The 9,942-nt window shown below is 40.2% G+C and overlaps 1 protein-coding gene across 8 annotated transcripts in view; it reads right to left on the bottom strand.

Annotated features, from left to right (window-relative positions):
• Positions 1-4,548, bottom strand: part of LOC311504406 (KAT8 regulatory NSL complex subunit 1-like) — a 29,223-nt gene extending 24,675 nt beyond the window's left edge. For 3 of the 8 annotated variants that reach the window (XM_084567459.1, XM_084567457.1, XM_084567456.1), the window contains exon 1: positions 375-1,069. The gene's annotated coding sequence lies outside the window, so the exon portion shown is untranslated. Of the gene's footprint in view, positions 1-374; positions 1,071-3,450; positions 3,756-3,808; positions 3,892-4,524 lie in introns of those variants that run through there. The other 5 variants (XR_014699625.1, XM_084567453.1, XM_084567454.1 and 2 more) reach the window with 4 other exon arrangements.
• Positions 4,549-9,942: the final 5,394 nt, after the last annotated feature.

The raw sequence follows: 9,942 nt of genomic DNA on the forward strand, positions 1-9,942 counted from the left end.
AGTCAATAATAAAAAAAAGAAAGCAAGCAGTGGTGACACATGCATATACATCCGTCAGATCGTGTTACATTGCAGATGTTAATATTTGGCTGTGCTAGCCAGTAGCGAGACACCCCTAACTTATTTTAAAAGGAACCCTAATTTGCAGGAGAGGAGGAGGGGGGTGGTGGTGGTGGTGGTGGTGGGGGGGACACGCTATGCATTGTAATTAGGAAATAAACACAGGGCAGCCCGTTTATGTTATGGCGGCCGTCCTTAACCCTTACACAAGCCCGCTTGGGGCGATCCAAAAATATTGCAAGATATGTCAAAAGTTGGGAGTAGACCCCTGGCAGTCTAGCTAGCTGGCTAACAAAGAAAAAGGAGGAACCTACCACGTGACGAGGTTGCACTATCCGAGGGAATTTCGGCAACAATCCCCTGCAGTTTTAGTGGAAAAAAACAAGGGTCGCTAACACACACACACGCGCACAAATAAACCTCGTCTACGCTGCCATCAATTAATCCGCACCCCCTCCCCAAGAAAAAATTACAAAAATAAAAAAACACAATGCACTGAGAATGCGGGAAACAGGGAGGCCCGGTTCTCACAGAGCCGCCGCTCTCGTCTTCGTTCCGGATTCAGCAATGGGCGAATCAACGATCTACACCTTGCTCGGCCAGCTAGCTTCGCCTCGCCGCCACAGCGAATGTGAACAGGGCTAAAGGCCGTGAAACGGTCCTTTCTACTCCGGGTTACTTCAAGTGTGGGCGATTTCCCGGCAGTTCTTTGGCGAAAAATCCGATTCCCGGTGAGGAACGGGTAGTCCAGATGGCGGTTCGACGCGAGGCTTTTTCTCTCGTTTTAGGGAGAGACGCTTAGAAAATGGCGGCTAGCTCCTCTCCCTCGGATTTGAGTCTGACAAACACAAGTGCTGTGTGTGTGTGTGTGTGTGTGTGTGTGTTGCGTGTGTGTATTGCTGGGTAGGCGGGAGCCATTTCTCATACTCACCACTAGAGTAAAGGGCAGATAAGAAACGACATAAAAGCCCAAAAGAAGATACCACAGGAGGGCATTGTCTTCCAGGAGATAGCGCAATGTCACTTTTTTTTTTTTTTTTGCTGCTCTCCTTATTCGACACGGACTCTGTGGCTGGTTATTTCGTAAATGCTGCAGCTTTTATCTCCTCCAACACACATACAGGAAGTGCGTATCCTGCTTCGAGGCCACCTGTTTCTGTGCTGCCTTGAATTAGGACATCTATACTTTAAAAAAATATAAATAAATCCGACTGTCTTTTATGTCACTTTAAAACAGGAACTGGTTCGCCCCACCACGGGTGAAGGCTTTGCGAAGCTGCAGCCTGTGGCCACATGAAGGAGCTCTTCTCCACAGATTTGTTAAAAAAAAAAAAAAAAAGCAGCCTAAATGTGATAAATACAGCAATCTACTAGAACAACATCACACTTTATAATTTAGTCTGTGTCAGATGTTGTCTTTTGAGGCTCATGTAAGTTGTTGCACCACATGACAATAACAACAACTAATATACACTCACTTTACAAAACATTAGCTACACTGGTCTAAATAAAAACACAACAGCCCTCCTTTATAATTGTTATGTCCAGTTGGCATTGAAACAGCGTCACAAAGGTGCTGACAAATCCTGAAAACCAGACCCTTTATCAAAATAAGATTTAGGGGAGGGTTGTTATATTAGAATACACTGACTACTGTACCTAATGAACTGGCAAGTGACATTTGTTTTTATACAGTTTTATACAGGCTGGCCATATATATATATATATATTTTTTTTTAAACAGTCTCTACTGCTTCAATCTGTAGTTAGTTAATTTCCGTTTTGCATGGTACTATATATAACTCTTGTACTTTTAATGCAGCACAACATGAGAAACTGCCACCTCAGAGTTACATAACATTTCTGACACAGTTCCAACTTAACTGGAACTATAAGCTGATCAGGCATAACATTATGACCACCTTCCTAATACTGTGTAGGCCTCCCTTGTGCCTCCAAAACAGTCGTGACTCATCAGACATGGGCCTTAAGGGTGTCCTGTGGTGTCTGGCAACAGGATGTTGTTAGTGGGGGTTGGCCTTTGTGTCCTACGGGTTGAGGGGAGGGGCCTCTTTGGATCAAGCTTGTTCCGATGTATCCTACAGGATATCTATCTAGTGAATTTGGAGGCCAGGTCAACACCTTGTGCTGTTCTTCATGCTTTTTTTGAATTGTTTCTAAACTGTTCTTGTGTGTCTGTGCCTGTGTCAGGCTGTATCCTGCTGGGGATGACTGCTGCCATCAAGGAGTGTCATTGCTATGGGGTGGGGGTGCCTGGTCTGGTCTAGGTGGGTGGTACATGTCTAAGTAGCATCCACATGAATGCCAGGTCCAAAAGTTTCCCAGCAGAACACATACTTTATGTTCCTAAATGAGGTAATACTGTTTAATTAGCATTAGTATTAAGCTATTTGGCAATATTACCATGTGTAATAATGTCAGTTTAGTCTGGGAAATACCTATACTATGCTGTGAGCAAACTCAGTAAATAAGTACTAAAATTGTAAATAACAAGAGAAAATATATCAATTTGTTTTTCTCTTGATTGTCTTACTAATTTACCGAGTTTATTTGCTGCTGTGGGATCAAGAAATTCCTATTTTTATCTCTTCATTTGGCTTATTATAGCTGTCACGTGTGACTTATATTTATCATTTAAACATGTCCTCGGTTATTTTAGGTTTTAGGTTCAGTATTTTTCTTTTTATAATTAAGGACTGATATTAGGTAATTGAACCCATGTTGATTAGAAATCAGTATATAATGGAAAATATTAGGTATAACTACTCTGTTTTCATATTAAAAACGCCATTTAGTTTACAACTATTTTTGTGCAGCTACTCGCAAAGATCATTACCAGCTCCTATCTTCTCAATTCTGAAGCTACTTGTACTTTTTCATGCTGTGACTACTCTTGCACGTGCTTCCTGTTTATCGTCCTTTGACATTTATATAAACCCATAACTTCCTGTCTTTCCCTGGAAAAGCATTAAATGTTTACAAGTTGCATTCTCCGATGTCTCATCATTGCTTAAGCCTGATAATAATTTTTTTTAGAAGGAGTAAGGAATTCTGATCGGCCAATACCAGTGACGTAAACCACTTTAACGGTAAAGTAATGAAAATTAATGGATACCACTTAGTTCCAGCAGCTCTTGCATGGCCTCTGTGTGTCATCAGACCCCAGAGAAGTCATGCATGATAAATGTGTAATTATCAGTTTGTGAGAATCTGAGGGAGAGAGCAATGGACTATCCGCCTGTCATAAAAATCGATCTAAATGAGAGTTTTGAGAGGAAAACATCAGGATTTTGTAGCCGACGTTTCGATCCGTCAAGATGCATTTGATCCATTGGCTGTTATAATTTGTAAAAATGTCCATCCGCTGACCTTCTCATCCTGCTCCAGCTCACAAAGGAAACAGTATGAAACTCCAAAGCCACATCGTCCAGCTCATCTTGGTGATGTAGACTCCAAGCTGTTCCCACACTTCCTGGTGCTTGTAATCCACTCCACTTGTTTGAAATACTTTCCACATGTATGTGTCCAACAAGTATGCGAATAAGATGCATCTTCTCTGTCACTCACTAAAACTTATGTCAGCAACTATACATCCATGATATCATCCTTTTTTTTTGCCCATTACCTCGAGCCACCGACAAATGGATGAGGACTGAACAAGTGTATTGCTCACAGATTCAGTGAAGAAAAAAGAAATTAAGCATTAATCATTACTGTCTATTAATACCTTTGACTCCAGTGTGGAAATATCCCATCCAGTAATCCAAGGGGCCATTATTCCAGTTACCACATGTGGAAATAACATGATACCTAAAACAAAACAATAAATGAAATTAAAAATTAGTTGAAATCTTTTAGTACATAAGCAAATTCAGAAAAAAATAAAGTTGTCAGCAGTGTTTTCTTTTTTTTTCTTTTTTACGTCCAGTTGGCATGCTAACGCTAGCCGGCTAACGTCTCCTTCTCTAATTGCAAATTTATAATGAAAAAGTTTTAAATGTTAAATAATGTCAGCGGTGGTGGTGGGGAGTCTGGGGCAAGTTACAGAAGTGCATTAATTGCTGAATACTGCGTGAAGAAATGCGCTGCCAATTTTTTTTCTGTTTGTTTTTTTTGACAAACTGTAGTTTCTCTAGTTGAGAAGCTAATGCTAGCCAGGCTAATGTTTGACTCCGACGTAGTGAGCTAACGCCGAGAGGCTGGCCAATAGCAGCAAACTTAGCTAGCAGGCTAAGCTAACGCTCGCTAGCTTGTTTGCTTCCCGATCCCCACACTGACTTCTCAATGACTACCGTTTTTTTGCACGTTTTGCAGAAAAGTGCACTTGAAAAAATCCAACCTGCTAAAATCGAACGACCGAAAGTTTAACCAGACGACCGGTTTGTCCTGACAAGCGCAGCGTTCAATATTTTTGAGAAAATAACAAGACAAAATCTTACTTACCTGCTTGTCCTGTTACTAACCGTTTACGACTGATAACATCCCTCCCCCGCGCTCCTATTGGTCGAGGTGACGATTTGAGGCTTCCCATTGGCTCCCGCGGTTGTCAATCACAGCAAATGCCCGTACAGCGGAAATGTGGACGAAAGTTCATAGCACGAAACTTCATTATTCAAAAATATGGTTTTCATTTGAAAATGTCTTTTTGAGTCCCACAAGTCCCCCGTCTTTTATAAATGGCTGCTTTCGCCGCGCCATAACACGAGTGTTGTTTACACCGCACACATGCTAGCTGCTCACAGTCCAGCCTGATGTGTCTCCACTCAAAGTAAACACTGATATTTTTTAATGCTTTGTTTTGGAGACTTTACCAAGGAATGAGCCACGGATACTCACAGCTCAGTGCAAAAGACAAACACACAGTGCTGATGGTTGCACAGGAGTTGGTTTTAATATATTTAAAATGGTGTTATGCCTTGCATTTAATGCTAAACAGATTAGATTAGAGCGGCCCAAGTCTCTATCTGTGCACGAGAAGCGGGACAGGAGACACAACAGCAGACAGATCCTCTACAAGAGTGGGCTTTAAGCTGAAGCTGCTGATGCATATATGCATGCAAGCAACAGAAGATGGATGGAGATATAAATTTGAGTGGCAATGTTGTGTTAACAGTGCAAATAAAGAGGATTTAGCATTGCAGCAGGACAGTTACTGAGGGTCTGTGGTGCTCAAACTCTGACCTCTCTCAGTCACATCCACAGTGGAAGAACAGCGACAGCCATCAGCTCAACCGAGGCCTGACTGCGGAGTGACGCCTTCGCAACATGATGTAGCATCAAACACACAACAGAAATGTCTTTCTGAACTTTTATTTGCCATGTTTTCTCCATATTTACCCCTGTGCATTTTGAGATCTTGTGGGATGCAAAATGTTGAAATCATTCTTGACTGACAAGAATGTCTGGTGTCTGACAAGAAGATGAGAACACGCAAAAAAAGGAGTTTTATCAGATATATTACCTCCAGAAATAACACAAAAAATAGTTAATAGAAAGTAAACACAAGGAACTGCGATGCAAGACGGTGCAAATATTGATAAATGGAAAAGAGCAACTTAAAAATAGGTCATGTGTGTAATCCACTCGGGTTGATGGAAATACCTCCACAGATATATGTCCGGCAAGTACACGAGTAAAATGCACCTCCTCTTTCATTGTGAGATTAGGCCTGGTTTCCCAAAACTTAATTTCAGCCAGTTGCATTCATGATATCATCCTTTTTTTTTTTTTTTTTTTAGCTGCTATTCCAAGCCACTGACAAATAGATGAGGATATAAAATAAAATATAAGCAAATTAAAATCCAAAATATGTCTATGGATACATTTCCAAGGGGCCATTATTCCAGTCACCACACGCAGTAATAACATGATACCTAAAAACAAAAATCAAAACAAAACAGTTGATCCCTACTACAACATTTTAGCACACGGCAGAAATGTGCTTCTGAATCTTTATTTGTCCTTTTTTTTATGATCTGTATCTTAACCTCTGTGCATCGCGACCAGAATCCTTGTCGATGTGTGTGAAAGGGGAACTATGGAAAGAGTTTTATTGGACATATTAGCTCCTGAAATAACTTAAGAACGAGTTAATAGAAAGGAGCAACTTATGCATGACTAAATGGGTCAGGGAAGGTACGTGCACATGGGTGGAGAGTGTTAATATAGTTAAATGTCCACCTTGAAATCCTCACGTGTGCGTGTATGCATAAAAAGCATATCTAAATTTGTGTGTTTGCTTCTGGTTTATTATTAACGGTTAACATTAATCATGATAATTACTGAGATCGTTTTACATTTACTTATGTCATCTTTTACCTATAACCATTAAAACTGGATTGACTGAAGGCATCACAATGTAAGCAATAACAATAAGGCATGTGTGTTTAATAATGTCAATGGAGTCGTGGTTAGTGAAGTGGACTTTACTGATTTAAATCCAATTTACATCCACAGCACAAGTGCCACTGAGCCAGAAATACCCAAGTTGATAAGTACAGAAATATGACTGGTGCATTCATGTGTAAGAAGCTGGTGGAGATTTACATGCACACAACACTTTTATATTTAATGAATTGTATAAATGAACTTGTACAGCTGCCAGACAAATGTGAAAAGACGTTAAATCCCCACTGAAATACTGCAGAATATTCCAAGTGGTAATTAAATACAAATGTTTGAGTAAATGTACTTTCCATATATGTTAAAACCAAGTAGCAAATTGATATTTCCGGCTTCCACAATCGATTAAATCTGATTCTACAGTAGCAAACGTTACAGCAAGAGCTAAACTGGTGATAGCAGGAATCCATAACGTGCTCAGTCTCACAGTTTGTTAAAATTGTTAAATTTAAGCCGGTGTCAACGCAATTTGTGGCAGGAATTTTTTAAAAAAAAGAGAGAGAGAATTAAAAATGTACATGTTAAATGCAAGGACAGACAGACACATTTTTGTCTTATGTGAGCATTGCACAAAAAAAATATAAATGTAGTGATTTTTTCAAAAACTTATAGTCTTTAAGGAGAGTAAAAATACAAAAAATGTGCACAAAAAGTACATAAACATTTTCATAAATTAAAATACTCCAGTTCTTTACTTTAAAAGAAAAGTAAATTACTTTTCAGATTTTTTAAAACAACTCATCTAAATCGAGGAAGTTAGCTCGAGACGTGGCTCCTCATTTCAGCTCATACTTAATCTTTACACATGCACCTCCAGACTGTGTTCACCCGTGCACAGCCTTCATCCCCGTGATCTGATCACGGCATCTTCCCATTTTAGCTGGCCTTGCTCAAGAGTTCTTCCTCTTTAAAAGCTGATTCATCTGCTGTTGTGTTAATTCAATTTTGAATTTGAATCTGAAACCTTCAGAGCAAACAATGGGGCGACGGTGGCGAGAATTTTTTTTAAAGGGAAGATACCCTGAGCAGAACCTGGCTACAGGAGGCCGGCGGGTAAAGAGACAGAAAAATATGGAGGAGAAGAGTCCAGATAAATTCATCCAAGATCTTATTATTGAAAACTGCAATTTATTTAAAAGTTCTTAATGTAGTTGCAGGGAAACGACGCTAGATGGAGCTAAAACACCACACATCAGTTGCTGGGCATCAACAGCACATGGCTACTCTTGTCACTTCATTAGGCACACTAGTGAATACGTTCTAATATACACTATATTGTCAAAAGTATTCACTCATCTGCCTTTACACGCATATGAACTTAAGTGACATCCCATTCTTAATCCATGGGGTTTAATATGATGTTGGCCGACACTTTGCAGCTATGACAGCTTCAACTCTTCTGGGAAGGCTTTCCACAAGGTTTAGGAGTGTGTTTATGGGAAGATTCGACCATTCTTCCGGACGCGCATTTGTTTGACACAGTCTTCACTCTAATTCATCCCAAAGGTGTTCTGTCTGGTTGAGGTCAGGACTCTGTGCAGGCCAGTCAAGTCCTTCCATGTCTTTATGGACCTTGCTTTGTGCCCTGGTGCGCAGTCATGTTGGAACAGGAAGGGGCCATCCCCAAACTGTTCCCTCAAAGTTGGGAGCATGGAATTGATCAAAATCTTCTGGTATGCTGAAACATTCAGAGTTCCTTTCACTGGAACTAAGGGGCCAAGCCCAGCTCCTGAAAAACAACCCCACACCATAATCCCCCCTCCACCAAACTTCACACTTGGCACAATGCAGTCAGACAAGTACCGTTCTCCTGGCAACAGCCAAACCCAGATTCGTCCATCAGCTTGTCAGATGGAGAAGCGTGATCCGTCACTCCAGAGAACGCGTCTCGAGTCCAGTGGCCACATCTGACGCTTTGCATTGCACTTGGTGATGTATGGCTTGGATGCAGCTGCTCAGCCATGGGAACCAATTCCATGAAGCTCTCTGCGCTCTGTTCTTGAGCTAATCTGAAGGTCACATGAAGTTTGGAGGTCTGTAGCGATTGACTCTGCAGAAAGTAGGTGACCCCTGCGCTGACCCCGCTCTGTCATTTTACGTGGCCTGCCTCTTCATTGCTGAGTTGCTGTCGTTCCCAATCACTTTCACTTTCTTATAATACCACTGACAGTTAACTTTGGAATATTTAGTAGCGAGGAAATTTCACGACTGGACTTGTTGCACAGGTGGTATCCTATCACAGTACCACGCTGGAATTCACTGAGCTCCTGAGTGCAACACATTCTTTCACAAATGTTTGTAGAAGCAGTCTGCGTGAACAGGTGCTTGATTTTATACACCTGTGGCCATGAAAGTGACTGGAACACCTGAATTCAATTATTTGGATGGATGAGTGAATACTTTTGGCAATATAGTGTAACAGTCCTGCACATACCACAACCTTCTTGGTGTTAAGATTTAGTGCAGGACTGTTATAGCAGAACGCATTTGTTTCCACAAGTGTACCTAATGAAATGGCAAGTGAGTCTGTGCCAGATTGTTAGGTACACTAGTGAAAACATTCATTATAGTTTCCATAAGGGTTCTGGTATTCAGCCTTTGTCTGATATAATTCAGAGTGTTGTTGATTTGACAGTGTTTTAGTTTTGGAGGCCGTTGTCATGACTTGGGGAGATGAAAGATATTGTAGAACAGGTTGTAATGTTTTTCTTACTTACTGAGAGCAAAAAAAAAATAAAAAATCTCTGTTAATAAAAGAAAACAAAGACAGTGATCATTAGCGAGAAAATACAATTTAAATTTACAGTCTCTCGCCAGTTTATTAGGTACACTCGTGACCATGAATACATTCTAGTGTAACAGTCGTGCACTAAATCATCTCTCTATGAAGGTTTCTGGTATTCAGCATTAGTTACAAATAACTGCATTAAAAGATTTTCTTATCTTAAGAGTTAGAAAACAATCCCAAAGTAGAATTGCAAACATCTTCAGAAACAGTTTGTGCTTTATTTCTGTCCTGTTTAACATTTAAAAAGGAAGTACTTTATTCTCCTATAAGGCCTATAGTATATAATGCCAGGCCCCACTGTTTGTTCACTCCACCCTCACACATTTCTTCTTACCAGTCCTCCTAATGGGGCTGGTGACCCTCCAGTCCCAGATCTGCTTCTCAAACCAATGGACCACAGCTGGATTTATAGCACTCTACACTGTGTGAGCACTCATAACGGCACTAATTCAGTAATTTATAAATCATTTTAACTGCATTTTACTACATTTATATTTATATTTAAAACAGTGTCCACTAATGGATCATGCATTAAAACACCTGATATACATATACTATATTATAAACCATTTCTTAATCATGTATATGTGGATTTATTTTGGTTAGAGATACAAAATAGCTGTCATATCAGTTTTCCTTTTTGTCCCTTTACATAATCAGTTCTCTCACAC

The sequence above is a fragment of the Chelon labrosus genome, assembly GCF_963514085.1.
Source record: "Chelon labrosus genome assembly, chromosome: 19".
Classification (NCBI taxonomy): domain Eukaryota; kingdom Metazoa; phylum Chordata; class Actinopteri; order Mugiliformes; family Mugilidae; genus Chelon; species Chelon labrosus.